The 16,416-nt window shown below is 47.5% G+C and overlaps 1 protein-coding gene across 1 annotated transcript in view; it reads right to left on the reverse strand.

Annotated features, from left to right (window-relative positions):
- The window catches only part of TAGAP (T cell activation RhoGTPase activating protein), a 55,989-nt gene that overhangs the window by 29,752 nt on the left and 9,821 nt on the right, over positions 1–16,416 (reverse strand). The gene's annotated exons all lie outside the window — the stretch shown is intronic.

Genomic DNA, 16,416 nt, shown 5'->3' on the forward strand with positions numbered 1-16,416 from the left:
GAGCCCGTGCTTTTTGCATCGCTCAGTTCTCTCAGTCATATCTAGAGAGACACTTATCTTGGTTGTTCTCTGTAAAGCAGCATACAGTCATGTTAAATAATGACTAACAAAGTGAACTAATGCATTCTGCTATTGCTTTAGTCCTTTCATGCTACATAAGCAAGACAAAAAATGCTTGAATGGGTTTATACTCAAAATTCTGGGTTTAATTACTCTTTTTTTTCCTTGAAGGCTCCTTAAAATTATATTTTTTTAATGCTGTCTGCTAAAAAAGGTAGATGAAAATGTTTTCATTAAAGGTGCAGCCTTTTTTCTCCTTTAAGTGTCAGCTGAGTTCCCATTCACCTCCCTCTGTCACCCAAGAAGAGGCCAAGAAAAAGACAAGATTTACAATTGCCAGTAGCTCTACCAGGAAAAAAACACAAACAAACAAAAAATGAAAAAAAAACCAAAACCAAAACAAGCAAACCAAAAAAACCAAAGCAATAAAACACCCTGAAGAACCAGGTAAGACAATTGCTTTTCCTTGTGCTTCTTTCTCAGCAGAAAAAAAAAAAAAAAAAGCCCAAACACGTATCATCATAACACAAAAGTGACATTGCAGATTGCTTTTAAGAATTCTGCCTATAGGTATCATCTAGGGGAATTTCTGATGGGAAGTGTATGTAATACAATAACTAAAACTTTTTTAATTACTCCAAACAATGGAAATGAAAGACATCTGAACTGACTGTGAGAAGAAATTAGATAGGAATGCATTTAGATCTTTCTGTTCTTTTTCAGTCAGCTCTCTCTGATAAGTCACTTCTCAGCAGAAATGAATAGTATTGATGGGAAACACAAGATGCACTTTGTCCATTAGTAAGGCAAATATTGCGATGGAGGCTGAATCAGAAGGTACAGTGTCTGTTATTTCCCAGACCTCCAGACTGATAAATTAAGTTCTCCCCTGAGTAATTTAAGAAGTATGGGCTTTGTGAAGAAGCATCAACTTGTCTCAACGTAGGAGGAAAGCAAAACATCAATGAAGTGCAGTGGGCTGGATGACCTGTGCGTGGGCTGAATGTTTTGCCTGTGTGAAGAGAAAGGCTGTCCAGTGATGTTTGTGGTTTAAGACTATGGCAGAGACTCTTTCAGAGAAGCTGGTATTTTTTCTACCCCCAAGGTTTTACAGTTTAGGCTGATAATTTTACCCGAGGAGAGGGTCTTTCTAAGAACAAAAGCAAATCCTTTGGGCCCTGGAGCACAGAGTCCCTTCCTTCAGTGCTTCCAGGAAAAGGAAAGTTAGTCTGATCTGTGGTGCATTTCCAAATACGCAGCACAATTACATGGATGGGATGCAGGAGGAGGATGCAATCCTTTTTACTACATGTATGAGCCATATAAAGTTTAGACGCATGTATGCAGAACAGTTGCAGGAAAAAAAAACCCAAACAACCACAAAACCCAACCAGAAAACAAACACCAGATAGCAGGGAGCATAATATAATACTTCATAATCCATTCTCCACCCGCTAGGGTCCAAAAAACCTTTCCTGCTATTGCCACAGAACAGCTGAAGCTGAAGTGAAAGCCTGCGCCTTTCATAAATAAATCAGGAAACATCAGATACCTGATTTGAAAGCCAGTAATGAATACTTAAATGCTAGATAAACAGTCAGTTGACTGTTTTGATAAGGAAAGGTTACTGTGTCAGTATGTTATATATAGAGAGGTTGGGTTTGGGGTCTGAGGGTGGGCATGCTTGATTGACTCTGATGTTGCTGATCTAGCCATTAGCATGATTATTATTAACCATGCTTGTTATAGCACAGTGCCTGGGCACAACCAAATCGGGGCACCACAGGTGAAACAGGGACCAGGTTTCTGCCTAAGCAGGTTATAGCCTGGACACAGCAAGTACCTGAGGGCCATGAGGAGAAGGTTACCAGTTTGAAGGGATCTGGTAATCCTTTTCAAACGAAGAACCTGCTGCTGTTTTCCTGGGAATTTTCATGGGAAATATTTTTATAACCTAAGCATGGAGAGCTCTGCTGTGAGTAGGCTCTCTGGGGTTAGGAGGAGAGCGGATTTCCCTGGGCTGAGGATGGGGCCGCTGAAGTGCCCATTTTCAGGGTTCAGGTTAGTGAATAGGGTGCTGATGGGGCAGCTGTGGCTGCTTGACTGTGCTGCTGCCCCTTGCCAGATCCATGGTGAGACCCCATCAGGGTCAAAGTGGTAAATTTGATGAGGAAAAATAGGTTAGATTTGCCTCTTTGGAAAATGAAGAGAAGACAGAAACTGTTTTGGAAATGACTTTTGCATCATGAAAAGTTTAACTGAATATAAAATGCTTTCACTGAAAAAGCTAAGGTTTCCTCAGCTGAAAACCAACTATTTGAAATGTGAGTCAACTTTCTTGCATTTCTTCCACTTTCAGCAAGAAAGTCCCCAGCAGCCTGCCAAAAATAAGATTTTAAGCAGCTGTTCTTAAGAAATTGAGCTCTTTTCAAATTTCTTCTCCAAGCCAGCACATAAAGACCTGTTTGTTTTGTTTGGTGTAGATCTGTAAAAGCCGAATCGCAGCTTTACCCGCCTCATCTGTGGTTGGCTCAGCAGGGCTCCAAGCTGAGCCCAATTTTCACTTTCGGTTTGGCTCTTAGCTCACTCATGCAGAAGTTAAACTTTGAGAAATCCCCAGTTGCAGCCTAGTCGAAGTACTACAATTAGTCAAGTGCAGGATTTTCCCGTCGTCTGTTTATAACTGACTGGAGAGTTTCTTGGGTTTTTTGGTTATTTTTCAAAAAACACTTAAGGTAGGGGGGTTTCAGGGATTATTTTTAGAGCTATTATATGAAAAAAAGAGAAGTATAAGAAATAAGAAAATCCACTTGATATTTGTGAGACATAATCAGTATATACATTTTCTTGTGTAGAATTAGTTACTGTTGTTAAACAAGAGGAGACGGATGCTTATCACTGGGTTTCTGGGAGGCTGCAATACAGGGCCACTGCAGAGCCAACCTTAAAACTCCAGATAAGAGCAAAGTGTGGCTGGCTTTATTATATATTGCTGCTCTACCAAGAAAGCAAGGACTTGTCTCTAGATGCCTCTGGATGTGTTTGCTCCCTTTTAGATGCTTATTCTTTTCCCATCTTGCAACTGGGCCCTTATTTTTACTATGAAGCAGCGGAAGTGGTACATCAGAGTCATGGTCTGAGCCAGGAGAAGGGCCAAGAGTGAGATTTGGCCTTGGCCTTGCAGGAGTATGTGAACAACACTTTGATGAGGCTGATGAAAACTATGCTTAGGTGAGGAGTGCAGGATGAGGGAACATCAAGCAGAAGAGAGGTATTTTTTCCTTAGGAAAACAGGTAATATGGACACAGAGGTACATCCACAAAGCCAGAAAATAGTCCACAAAATCATCTATTCTGGCCGCATTTCCACATTGGAATTTCAGCTGGTCAGTCTTGGAGCAAGTCCAGTCAGCAATGTGTGTCTGACTAAAATATTTCTCCTTTTAGTCAACACATGTACCCCCACAAAAGGCTCTTCCTTTTGACTTGGCGATCTCAGCAGAGAGACTGCCATTTACCTTGATATTTTTTTCACCATGGTTCAAACTTGCACAATGGCTTATTAACACTGTAGTTTTTCCCCATTTTATTTTTCCCAGCTTGTACACCTACCACTTCTCCTAATGCCTATTTCTTCTTTCAAGAGACCCTTGCGGCAGCTGTTTCCCCTACATGAATGAATCCATGCACACACCCTGAGTCATCTAATCTTCCTTGTAAGTAATCTATCTGGTCTGATATCCTTCAGATTCGTACTGCAGAGCTTTCTCAAACCCTGCAGCAGTTTTCTGCAGTTTCATTAGCTTTCCATATCTTTTAAAAAATACAGATAGCCGTGTGTTGACAGTCCTTCAGTTCCAACGTTTCAAACACTTTTCTAAGGTAAAATTCATCTCCTTACTTCTTCTAATTGTTTTTAATATACCCAAAGGTCACATCAAGTTTGTGTATATAAAAGCTTCCTTATAAGTGGTTGTCTTGCTAATAAACAGCTGAAAGAAGCTTGAAAACAAGTTGCCAGTCCCAGCCTCCATCATCTATCTGAAGTGAGTTATGGACTGCTGACGCACACAGGGTTTTTTAAAGTATTGTGCCATCCCCGAGCAAAGCCGAGGCTGGGTGCCACGGACCATGCAGACACTGGTGGACAGGTCTGTCCATAGAAGCTGGGGACCTCTGAGCAGCCAGAATCTTTGGCTGCAGGAGAGGTGGGGACAGCTGCCCCTTGGCTCTGGGGATGTCAGGTCCCACAGCTGCTTCACATCTGCAGTCTCAAGGAAACTCAGATTCATACCCAGGAGGAATAATGTTGATAATTCTCCTGTATACAGATACACAGTGTGGAGATCAACTCACAGAGGAGACAAGTCATTTTGATCGAAAGCATTTCTAAGAAGGAAAAGGCTCGCATACAGTCAACACACAGTGAGGAGAGGGGTAAGGCATCCTCCTGGATGAGTTTTGTGGGGTCAGGCTGAGTACAAGAGGCTTAGAAAAACAATAGTTGATAGTATTTATATTATTTTTCTGGATTGTATTGTTCAGTAAGAAATAGATGCAAAAAATTTGGCTAAAATCCCTCCTCCTGCCCAGAGGTAGGCAACTCCATGTGACTCCATTTTGACATTAAAGCAGATAGCATTTTGCTTTTACGGCTATAACTGATTTAAAATTAAATAGCCCATCCACTGATGGACAGGTGTTGCAGAAGAAGTACCAGAAAGGTACTTCATCCTCCAGTGGGGGCTCCTCAAGTCCCTTGCTTTTCACTGAATACTTGAAATCTCAGTAACTGCCATTTCTTTCATATGCAAAACCGGCAGCATTGCCTCAGGCTGCAGCTTTATAGGGCTGATTTCCACACCCAAATCGCTTCTCATTAATCCACCAATAGTGTGGAGCAGGGGAACCACTGTGACTGCACCCCAGACCCAGTTCTTTCAATGAGTTTTAGAAGATGTAACCGGAGGCGAGGAGCCTGCCACTTAGCTTCCCGGCAGTGGACAGTGGGACGTGACTGCTGCCTGGGACAGGAGATGAGATGAGGTTGATGTTTGAGGATGTAACAGGTCCAGCAGCCGGGCTGTGTTTCCATAAAAACCCCAAACACGCGGTCCTATCTGCAGTACACCAGGGTCCTCCATTGGCTGGGATGTCCTATAGACACTTGCACTTGCCCATGAAGGACAGTAAGGATTTTTGTTTCTGGCAAACTACAGGTCCATCTGTGGCAGCAGATCCTCCAGTGAACCAGGCTGAGACCGACTCAGGATCCTGCACCTTCCAGTCTGTCCTCTCTCATCGAGGGCTAAGAGGTGCAGATGGATTTTCTATCTCATTTACACCTCACTCCCATGACAGGTAACACTCAAATCCTCTGGGACCATAAAGAGAGCAGAGTCAGAGCAATATGGTGTGAAGAACATCTTAAAGGCATGTGGACATTCTCCTATGTCTGCCAACTGCAGCTTCATCTGGTTGTTCCCCATCTTGCTCATGACTCGCTGCATGCATTTTCCTCTGCAGAGCAGGTGACAGGGTCATGTGTGGAATGAGAAACAAGCGATACTCCAGTAACACACTCCTCTTGTGCAACAAGAGGAGCACACCCACATACACAGTATGAGCTGCTTCCTCCTGAGCCCTCACTTGCTGTGCTGGCTGCGTGGTACCAGGGAGCTCAGGGCGGCTGCAGAATTGCTAATGTTTTGCTGCTTTGGGTGACATTTAACTATTAACCTCTTCTGTGGAGACTGAAGTAAAAGGTGCTGTTTGTGGGAGGTGATGTGTGGAGGGGAGAAAGAGTAGGAGTAGTAGGTGTCATCCAGTAAGAGCTGTCTGTTCATGTTTACCCATTTCAACCTTGGTTTTCTTAAGGACAGAGCCTTTTTGGGTCACTTGCAGCCATGCAAGGCTGCAGGCACCCATGCTTGGCTGAACCTGGGCGCTAAGTACTCCTGCACTGGCTAACAGGAGATTGCCTGGCAGTGGAGGTACTGGGTAACTGTGGGAATGGGCTTAAAAGCCTGACAAATGTGAGAGCACAGGCAGGGAGTGGGTGGAAACACTCTGGCTCCATTCTTGCTGGTGGCTGAAACAGCTCATACAGGCTGACACCATGGCACAGTTTGAAGCTGATCTCCAAAGAAACGTGGAGCCATCTCACCCTGCTGAGATGAGACTTGCCCAGCTCTCATAGTTTCAGTGAGCACCAAAGGCTCTGTCAGGGAACCCGCACTGCTTCAGGCACACCTGAGCAAGAGGAGGATGATCATTACTTGGCTCAGCTCAGCCCTAGGGATTATCATAGCATTGGGAAGGCCCCGCAGCCCATCTTTCCTGCTCCCAAAGGTGCCCATCTCCACTAGGACAAGTGGGCTACACAAGTACGTGCCAAGTGCGCTTGCACTGGGCTAACAACAGGACCCAGCTCTCAGCTGCTTTTCATTCACCCATAAATCTCAGTATTCCTCTCTGGGAGGTCAGAGGAGCTCACCTTCAAGACCACTGCCAGCAGGTGCACAGATTTGCTTTTCCAGTCGGCCCTGGGGCTCACCCGGGGCAAGGGAGGGCCCTGCAGCCCAGGCACCAGCAGGGTCTGCCCTGGACACAACTGAGTGCAAGGGGGGAGGGTGGGAAAAGAGGTTCCCTGGGAGGGTTATGAAGGACTCAGAGATGGGTAGCTAAATCAGGTCTGTGTCAGCCAGTGCTAGATGAACCCAGGGAACGGGAATATGGAGAGAGGCAGGGACATCTTCTCCAAAAAGCCTATGGGCTACCAACACAAAGTCCCAAGTACAAAAGTGATTCAGGTTCTCAAGATGCTTTAGAAAAAGAGACTGATTATTTGAACCATTAGCCCCGGAGCCGAGGAGATGGAGAAATGAAGGTGGGCAGTTGGGTGTGGGTCTGGGCCTCCGAAGGGGCTGCAGCTCCCCAGGGCATGGGGGCTGGCACACGGCTGCCGTCTGCACATGGGTCTGCACAGCCAGGGCTTGGGGTGCAGGCAGCCCCAACTAGTGCACAAGACTGATCAGCCATCCAATCTTTGTTCAGATTCCCCCACCTGGAAGTTCAGAATCACAGAAACATCTAGGTTGGAAAAGACCTTGAAGATCATCTAGTCCAACCATTAACCTAACACTGACAGTTCCCAACTACACCATATCCCTCAGCGCTATGTCAACCTGACTCTTAAACACCTCCAGGGATGGGGACTCCACCACCTCCCTGGGCAGCCCATTCCAACGCCTAACGACCCCTTCTGGAAAGAAATGCTTCATAATATCTAGTCTAAACCTTCCCTGGTGCAACTTGAGGCCATTACTTCTTGTCCTGTCGCTTATTACTTGGTTAAAGAGACTCATCCCCAGCTCTCTACAACCTCCTTTCAGGTAGCTGTAGAGGGCGATGAGGTCTCCCCTCAGCCTCCTCTTCTCCAGACTAAACACCCCCAGTTCCCTCAGCCGCTCCCCGTACGACCTGTGCTCCAGACCCTGCACCAGCTTCGTTGCCCTTCTCTGGACACGCTCGAGTCATTCAATGTCCTTTTTGTAGTGAGGGGCCCAAAACTGAACACAGGAATCGAGGGGCGGCCTCACCAGTGCCGAGTACAGGGGTAAGATCCCTTCCCTGTCCCTGCTGGCCACGCTACTGCTGACACAAGCCAGGATGCCCTTGACCGCCTTGGCCACCTGGGCACACTGCTGGCTCCTGTTCAGCCGCTGTCAGTCAGCACCCCCAGGTCCCTCTCTGACTGGCAGCTCTCCAGCCACTCCTCCCCATGCCTGTAGCGCTGCTGGGGGTTGTTGTGGCCCAAGGGCAGCCCCCAGCATTTGGCCTTATTGAAACTCCTCCAGTTGGCCTCAGCCCATGGCTCCAGCCTGTCCAGGTCTCTCTGCAGAGCCTCCCTACCCTCGAGCAGATCAACACTCCCACCCAACTTGGTGTCATCTGCAAACTGACTGAGGGTGCACTCGATCCCCTCGTCTAGATCATCAATAAAGATGTTAAACAGGAGTGGCCCCAAAACCGAGCCCTGGGGGACCAGTTGTGACCAGCTGCCAACCAGACTTAACTCCATTCACCACAATTCTTTGGGCCCGGCCATCCAGCCAGTTTTTACCCAGTGAAGCAGGTGCCCATCCAAGCCGCAAGCAGCCAGTTTCACCAGGAGAATGCTGTGGGAAACGGTGTCAAAGGCCTTGCTAAAGTCAAGGTAGACAACATCCACAGCCTTTCCCTCATCCAATAAGCAGGTCACCCTGTCGTAGAAGGAGATCAGGTTTATCAGACAGGACTTGCCTTTCATAAACCCATGCTGACTAGGCCTGATCCCCTGGTTGCCCATTATATGACTTTTAATGTCACTCGATATGACCTGCTCCATGACCTTCCCTGGTACCGAGGTCAGACTGACAGGTCTATAGTTTCCTGGATTGTCCTTTCTGCCTCTCTTGTAGATGGGTGTCACATTTGCCACCCTCCAGTCCAATGGGACCTCCCCACCCTCCCCCTCCAATAGGATCTCAGGTAAATCATGGAAAGCAGCTTGGCGAGCACATCTGCCAACTCTTTCAGCACCCATCCGGTCCCACAGACTTGTGTGCATCCAAGTGGTGCAGCAGGTCTCTGACCACCTCCTCTTCAACTGTGCTGATCTCAATCTGCTTCCCCTCCCCATCTCCCAGCTCCTGAGGCTGGGTGTCCAGGGAACAGCCAGTTCCACTGCTAAAGACTGAGGCAAAGTACGCATTGAGCACCTCAGCCTTTTCCTCATCCTTAGTTACCATGTTTCCCTCTGCATCCAGTAAAGGAGGGAGATTTTCCCTAATCCTCCTTTTGCTGTTAACGAATTTAGAGAAACATTTTTTGTTATCCTTAACAGTTGTAGCTAAGTTGCATTTCTCTGCCTGAACTGGGGGGGGCCTCATAGGAAACTCCTTGGGGAGCACCAGGATGGAGATGATGCTTTTTCTCTGCTTCTTGCTGGTGCTTTTTCCAGGTGCAATTTGTAGTTTTAAAATGCTCCTCCTTAGGCTGGACAGGCAGTTTCTGTGCTAGTGTTAGCAATCCCCCTGCTCTCCCAGTCATGGTAACAACCCATCACGAGGGCAGGGCTGGGGATCTCCTGTCAGGCTGAGGAGGAGAAACATCTTCTTGCTTGCTCCCACTCCTTCTGCCTGGTTTCTTTCTCACAGGCCATCTTCTACCCAATGTCCAGTGCTTTCCATGGGCTGGCTGAGGTGATGGGAGCTGCCACTGGGACAGCCAATGTGCCAGCGCAGGGCAGGGCAGGGCAGGGCACCTGGCTGTCATGGAAAGCACCTGCTGCCAGTGCTTTGCACACAGAGAAAACATGCGAAAGTCCTGTGGTGTGTCTTCTGAGAGGAAATGCCTTTACCTTCGTGCTTGGTAAGAAACCTTCCACCCCTACAGGGAGAGCACTGCAGGCAGCCAAGGTGAAAGTCTTCAGCATCCGTGGGGAAGCTGGGGTTGTCCTGTGTGCCCCGAAAGCAGCCGCGTGACAGGACCGCCCAAGGAGCATCCTGTGAAACCTCTCAAGGGCTGAGGTGCTGCACAGGGCAGCCCCAGTTAGAGGAGGTAGATTGTGCTGCTCCTGTGGACATAGCCTCTCAAATGCTCTCATAGCACCAGTGAATCTTGTACCCAGGTCTGATCTATGAAATGGCAGGAAAGTGAGTTTGCTGGGTGAGAAGGGAAGCTCAAGAGATGGGGACTGCACCGCTGGTATGGCTGGGTCCTGCCCATGCCCTGGGCTCAGGGCAGAGGATGGTCCTTACCTGGTGACAGGGGAGACATCAAACACAGGCTGTGGCAATGCTGGCACATTGCATGGGTCTGGCTCTGTGGCAACCTGTCAGAGGATGGTACATGTCTTTGCTGTTCAAGGCTACTGCCCTGCCAAGCAGGAAGACCTCCAAGCCGCCGCCTGGGGATGGCCAGCTCGTGTCAGGTTCAGATGGTGCTGGGGAGCTGCTGGCAAAGGCTGGCTGGCCCAGGCAGAGCCGTGCTGGGAACACCTGAACACTTTCTGAGAGGGATGATCCTGTGCCAGTGATGGAGAAAGTCCCTGAAAGTGCCCCGTTTGCTAGGCGAGCTGGTGTCCTGGTAAGCCCAGAGCTGATGCTTTGCCGGTAAAAGACCCCCGCAGGCTGCCTTGAGCTGCTGAGCATGGGGAGGTCCTGGCTGGGGGCCCTGGAGGCATCACCAGCAGTGGCCGGGGTTGCCAGTGCTCCTGGCAGGGGGAGCCCGGGTCCTTCTGAGCCTTAATGGGCTGTATGTGCCTTTCCACGATTTTCAAGTGCAACAGCAAACACTGCAGAAAACTGCTGAGGCAGGAGCGATGGTGGTTAACTAGGGGGAGGCATCCATGGGGAGTCTTCCCCTAAGTCTAGCCTGTAACCTCCATCAGAGCAATGAGGCTCCCCCTGACCCCCCCGGTCCCAGGCAGGTGTCTGCCTGCCGGCTCTCCGGGCCCGGGGTGCCAGTGTCGGTGTGCCAGCGTGCCGCCGGCTGTGGTCTGCTGCCCACCCTGTGGCGGCAGCACGGGGAAACGCCAGGCATGAATGTCAGCCGTGGGACGCCTACGGCATGTCTCCTTCTCCCCAGCAGGCAGGATGTAAGTTAATCAGGGTGTTAATTAGCCCTCGCGGAGACCTGCAATGTGATGCTCCTGATATTCGTCAGCGCATCTCTCTGTTTGAGGCTATCTCTTCTCAGACCAGTCTTTTGACAGGGCCACAGCACCGAAGCCCCCATCCCTCTAAAGCCTTTTACAAGCTCTCCTTTCTAGGTACAGCATTTTTCAAAAAAACACAGAATCCTGTATTGTAAAAGCATCCTGTAAGTGCTGCAGAGTGGCCGGCCATTTCTGGATAAGTTTGTGCAGATGTCTGCAGTACTGCTGGACTCAGCTAAGTCCTAGATGTGTCCAGTAGCAACACTGCACTTGCCCCCGCACAGTTCTTGTGACACATAGATCGGAATAGCCATGTGCATGCAGAAAGGTCAGGAAAACCTTTTCAGACTTGCTGAGAGTTTCATTTAGAAATAAAACTAAATTATTAGCCGTTTAGAGATAACCTGGTTACAACTGAGGCTTGAACACATAATAAAAGTTTTACTGCTTTAAACAAGGTGTGTTGGTGGAAGCACAGACTGCCCCGTGTGGAATAACTGTACAGTTCAGCATCTGAGAGGGCAGTAGCAGCTGCCCAGCAGCTGGATGCTGCTTGTCACTGGCCACCCAATGAGCGTCCTGCTCCTACTGGTTTGCAGGAAAAATGGAGCAAGCAAGGGCTCCCAGGTTTTCTCCAGTGGGAAATCTCCAGCTTACTTCAAACCCCATCACTCAGCATTGTAATACAGAAGTAGCAGACTTCGTATCAGAGCTGTGAGATCCCACCCACTGGCTTTTGCTGCTGGCTATAACTTCCAGATAAGGAATGGTGACAAGTAGGAACAGGGCAGTAACACCTGAAGTCATAGAATCATAGAAACATAGAATCACAGAATGGTTTAGGTTGGAAGGGACCTTAAAGATCATCTCATTCCAACCCCCTGCCACCAGCAGGGACACCTTCCACTAGATCAGGTTACTCCAGTCCCTCCAGTCATTTTAAAGCTGCCTGTATGACTTAATAGGCTGGTCCACTGTAAGCTGGACATCTTCTGTCATGCCAGCAGTGTGGGCTCTGTAGGCCATCCTGCTGCAGGCTGACCCCTGTATGGGAGAGACTCAGCTCCTGATTCACCCCATCAAATTCATCTGATAATAGCCCCCAGTGACTGGTCTTGGAGCCACACGTATGTGTGTGGTGACATCAGTCAGTGGTAGAGCGATATTGTTTCAAAATGTGCTTAGCTTTCCTGGTGCAAAAACCCCATGGTTTTGGTGTTCATTGAATAAATTTGGATTGCAACCTCTGTGAGACTGTAATTTATCAAAAGCACAAAGGAGAGTCATGTAGGCCAAGCTTCTCATGAAAGTTAAAAACAGGTAGAATGAAAGTTTTAAGGTCTCTACCAACAATGATGACATATTTTTCCCATTGACAAGTTTTTTAGTTTGGGTGATATTTTTAGTGTTGTTTTTTTCAACAAAAGCGTAACATTTCCAAAGAAAGCAGACACCTTCTATAATAATGTCAGCCAACCTCTGAGTTTCTCATCAGAACAGTTTCTATGAACTGCTTTGAACCAACCTGCATGAGGAGCTGAATATGTTACTTCTGTGTTTTTAAATAGGTCTGTTTTCACAAAACTCTTTCTCCAGTAAACTGGTCTCAATTAACACTTGCACTTATTACTTGTATTATAAAAAAAGAGGGATCTCACATGGATCAGAATCCTGTTGTGCTAACAGTTAATGGAGGGATAAGTTTTACCCTGAAAAACCTCATCTTTTGGGTTTGCTCCAGGTCTCTGCAGTTCCTGATTGTCTTATGCCACCTTCCAAATGAATCAACCTCATCACTGTGTTGAGTTGTTAACTACTCCTTTCCTCACAGTATCCCTATGAGGAAAGGCAGCATTATTAACCCCATGTTACAGATGTGCACTTGTGGTGCAGAGAGGTGAAATGTCACGCTGAAGATGATACAAGTCGTCTGTACCAGAGCAGGGGGTGGACACCCACTCTTCCCCTGAAAAGCAGCATTCTACCCACTATGCTTCTGTATGTTTGGTACTATGATAGTATTATTTTTTTACTCATTATTTTCACATAGTCAGCCTATGAAAGAAAACGCACAGTACTGTCATCAGCTGGTTAAACAGGGGAGCTAAAGCATTTAGCTGGTATAAGCACACAAATGATGAAAAATGGAAGAAGAAAGAAAAAGTAAATGAAGAGAAAAAGTGAAGGGCAGGAGCATCATGTCTGTCAAGAAGTAGTAGGAGGGTATAGAAAGGAAATGGCAGCTTCGAGCTGACCCATAAAACTCCACAGTATTACCAGCAACCCCACTGATTTCTCTCTGTTTTGCAACAACCTTCATTTGACTCATCTACACCTGCCCACTTCAGTCCTGTGGCCAGCAAGAAACCCTCCCACCTCCTTTAACCACAGCTTTCCACACAAGGGTCTCTGCCGTCAGCCCCCAGGCTCTGCCTGACTCACCCACTCTGCATCTCTGCAGATTATTTCCCTGAGCTTTCTCAGCTTGGCAAGGCAAGTCTGTCACACCATTGAAAAAAAAAAAAAAAAAGAAAATAAAAAGGTGACTAAATGTGGTTGCATGATGACAAGAATCAGATCTTCAATGTTGGGATGGGATCCAGCATCTCTGTAGGGGAGTTCAGTACATGCTGTGCCTCCCTGCTTGGACCAGGCTGCCTGGGCAGGAGAAGGAGCCAGGGCAACATGGAAAAGACCACACAGAGCCCAAGCTCCCTGACTCCTTGTTCTATCATTGTGAAGATCCCCCAAACAGATCTTTCCCTCTGCAAGGAAACACAGTGTTAGCTTCACTGTCAGGCTGGAAATGAAGACATTATTTTCTCAGTGTCACAATAAAAGCTTCAGATCAGACTTGCCTCACCCTCCTGAAAGCCCAGTTGAGTGTTCTTTGAGTGTTCTTTCATACTTCAGTATGGTGTTCCTCTCATCTTCTGCAATTTCATTTGCAGTCATGACAAGAGTTGCTCTGGATCCACTGGCCTCTCCAACACTACATCAGTGGAAAACCCAGTGGAAAACTTTTGGGGTAGGAATCTTGTCCCCATAAATGTTTGGAGAGGATGCACATTGTTTAATGTCTTCCCTGTCAGGAGTGGGTAATGAAGTTAGCACCTAACGAACAATGTGCAAGCTCAGCCTCAGAGGTACAGAAGACACCTGGTACAAAAATAAACATCAGCTGTCGAGAAATGTCCTCTAGACAACATCCCAAGGAGTAAGCTCCTTCAGGATCTCAGTTTGGCATGGAGGATGTATGCTTTAAAACAAAAGGTTTGCCCTACTTACTTCTTGAAGTTTGTCATTAATAGTTTTCCAAAGGATTTCTGATTGGCATGTTGGCTAATAACCAGAAAATAAGCATGGGAGTATGCTTATGTTACGTTTTCCTAATGCTACCAGTAATTGGTCAGTAGGTCCAGAAACCTGTTTATCTCACAAGCTAACTCTTCAGACAATGTCTGGATCTGCACTAGCTGATCAGAGCATCTCTCCTGCTTGCTGTTGGAACCAGGAATTGGTCTGAGAGCTGGAGGAAACTAGTTTCTAGGCAGCTGAATCTGCAAGATGAATAAACTAATCTATTTTCTGGAAATGACTTGTGGTTCAGTTACTAAAATCACCTGCATTAGCCCAGTCAGGTAGTTTGTGAACGTCTGTAGGGGAAAGGGAAAATCACCACTTAGACTGAGAACAGTCAGGATTGAATGTTTCATGGGTGAACTGAATGGTTCATGGGTTTGGCAACCAGATCACAAAGTCTTTTGCCTCCACTTGAAATCCACCCTCTCATTATTAAGGGTAATGCTCCAGTAAGTGCTCCGTGGTATTTGCATAGCTTACTATCTGCACAGAAAAATTCAGGGGATCTGTGACTGCTCTGAATCCTGAAAGGTGAAAGATTTTTGAAGGTGGGTTCTTTGTGACAATTTCAATTTGTGACAATTTCACTCCTATTAAGTGTAATAGAGACTTTTCTATTTATGCTTCTGTAGATTCAGAGGCTTCAGACCACGTCTGCAGACAGCAAGTCTGTAGTGTTGCCCAAGATAGCAAGGTTTTTTTGGAGTACAAAAGACATTTTTCATTTAAAGGCTAATTAGCTTGTGCTGATAACAGACAAATAAAAACCTTTTCCATAGGGCTTTGTGGGCCTTTTCTATTGCTTCGTGTCATGGTGAAGCCACCAGTGGCTTGGCCACGGGGCTAGGAGGTCTTGGGGAGAGACTGTGGCACTAAGGAAGCTGGGTTTAATCTGACTTTCACATGAGCCTCTTCTGCACCTCAGAGGTTTTGTGCATTCATTGACTCAGATGTATTCAGTAGAAATGATACTTCCTTTTGTGAGATGAGCTGATTCAAGGCCTTTGTGGCCATTAGTGCTGTGAGGTAGTGCTGATGAAGCAGCTGGGGCTCTGCCCAGGCTGTTCGGCAGGATTAGCACCAGCTCGAGGGATACACAAAGCAGTCAGTCACCCAGGGGAGCAAGCTGCCGAGAGTGTGAAAACCATCACAGCTCTCCTGCCCACACTGCCTGGAGAGCCATGGTCCTCGGCCAGCCAGGCAGGCTGCACAGGCAAGGCTTGGGGCACAGGGAGGCAGCAGTTACTGCTGAACCACAGCTTCTGCTCTGCCCTGCCCCAGCTCACTGCCTCAAGCACAGACAAACACGGGTCCCAAGGGCTATTTGTCCCAGTTCTGCTGCTTGCCCTCTTCCTCCCTTTCCCTACTGTGGGGGCAGCCCAGTGCTGGCACCCGAAATTGCTTGTCCTGCTGAGATAGTTTAAACTGGCTTTGTCTGGAGGGGTAGTGAAATGGGAGATACTGCCAGAGCACACCTCCCTCTGTAGACCCAGGCCACAGACAAATTAGCTCTTGGCATCGGCTCCAAATTAGCTGATGGCACCAGCAACAACGTGGATTACACCGGGAGTGCACTGTGCTCTTGGTAAATGCTGCCTCCTGCAGAAATGAGAGGGAGGACCCATATTGTGCATGAGGGGAGGATGAGGCATCAGGACCACTTTCCTGCCCAGCCAGGTCTGTTCTCACGGACAGAGGACTGAAAACCAAAGGCAGAGCCTGGAGGAGGCAAGGATTCAGGCCTGGAGGAGAGGAATGACTGTACCTCCAGCCAGCCAGCCATCACCAGTCAACACAGAGAAGCTTGCTGTCTCCTTACTATAGAGACATCAACAGCCCCTTTTTCCTGCAAGGTCCTGGAGTTTGTAGGGCTTGGGGCGGTGGTGGTGGTGGTAGTGATAGTAATTTTTGCTTGTAACACCTAGTAAATTATGGCATCAAAGAAAACAGAGCAGCAAGTCCTGGGCACTTGTTCAGTATTTGAGTTCCACCTGTCCCCCTGGGCTGTGGGATGATTCTAGGCTCTGAGGTGGAGCCGTATGGCAAGCCAGGAGGTGTCACACAGAGCCACTGTACAGACTTCAATCAGGAATGTTTCCAGTGAAAGGAAAATGTGTTAAACACAGCCTTTCTCACAGTCTGACAGCTCCTGATGTTCATGTCAAGAAACAAATGTAAAAAATGTGCTCACTCTGAAGAAGGATATAACTGAAGAATAATTAACTGCAAGTGCTCATACAGCACAGCTTGCCACATTCTACAAGCGAGGAATGCTCAAGAACTCAGACTTT

The sequence above is a fragment of the Athene noctua genome, chromosome 1 (genome assembly GCF_965140245.1).
Source record: "Athene noctua chromosome 1, bAthNoc1.hap1.1, whole genome shotgun sequence".
Taxonomy (NCBI): domain Eukaryota; kingdom Metazoa; phylum Chordata; class Aves; order Strigiformes; family Strigidae; genus Athene; species Athene noctua.